The sequence below is a fragment of the Chrysochloris asiatica genome, unplaced genomic scaffold (genome assembly GCF_000296735.1).
Source record: "Chrysochloris asiatica unplaced genomic scaffold, ChrAsi1.0 scaffold00022, whole genome shotgun sequence".
NCBI lineage: Eukaryota > Metazoa > Chordata > Mammalia > Afrosoricida > Chrysochloridae > Chrysochloris > Chrysochloris asiatica.
The window spans coordinates 12,400,517-12,401,418 of NW_006408540.1; positions in this window are offsets into that span (position 1 = coordinate 12,400,517).

Here is a 902-nt window from a genome sequence, read left to right on the forward strand (position 1 = left end):
CAAGGCTATCCCTCATTCCACGGCCTCTTCTGAATCTGATTTGAACCTCTGGAAGTTTTTTTGTCAATGTATGCCTGCAGACATTTCTGCATTACCTTTAGTAAAACTTTACTCGCATGGGATATCAAAGAATTGTCCACATTCCGTTGGGTCACATCTCTTTGGAATGGGCACAAATATGGGTCTCTTCCAATCAATTGACACAAATCAAAATCAATGAAAACCTGATCCTGTCTTCCCGCCCTCAACTTCGCCAGTGCTGCTGTGGTGCTGCAGCATTAGATCCAAGATCTACGGTAGAGTAAGGCTCGCTGCGTTGTCATGTCCGTACTGTGATTGGAATATTTCTCACCCCACACTCACTCTGCATATTAGCAATAAAAGGCTACTCACAATTCATTGTGTGTTCTAGCCCAAAATATCTGCATTCTTTTACTTCTTTACACTTAGGTCCCTGTTTCTCTTCATGCTCACATCAATGCATTAGCAATGCAGATTCACACACCCAACTCCAGACACACAAGTTAGAATCTCTTGAGATACAGGTTCTACAGGTGATTCGGTGCATGCTAAAATTTGAGGCACATTGGTCTACTTGATTTCTCCTTATCATTTGATATTCAAATTAGACACCACCTCCTCCTTAAAGTCCTGTCTGATGCCCACCACATGAATTAGATGCCATCCTATGTATTCATACCACATGATCTGTACAGTAACTGTGTTTGGTAACTGTGTTTGGTTACTCATTATCTTTTAGGAATTGTGAGCTTCTTGATGGCAGAATGCATATATAAGTTATCTTTGATTCCATAGCAACTAGCACTATATAAATATTATATTGTTGCTGTTGCTGTAAAGTGCCATAGAGTCAGTTCCATTCATAGTGACCCTGGATAGAG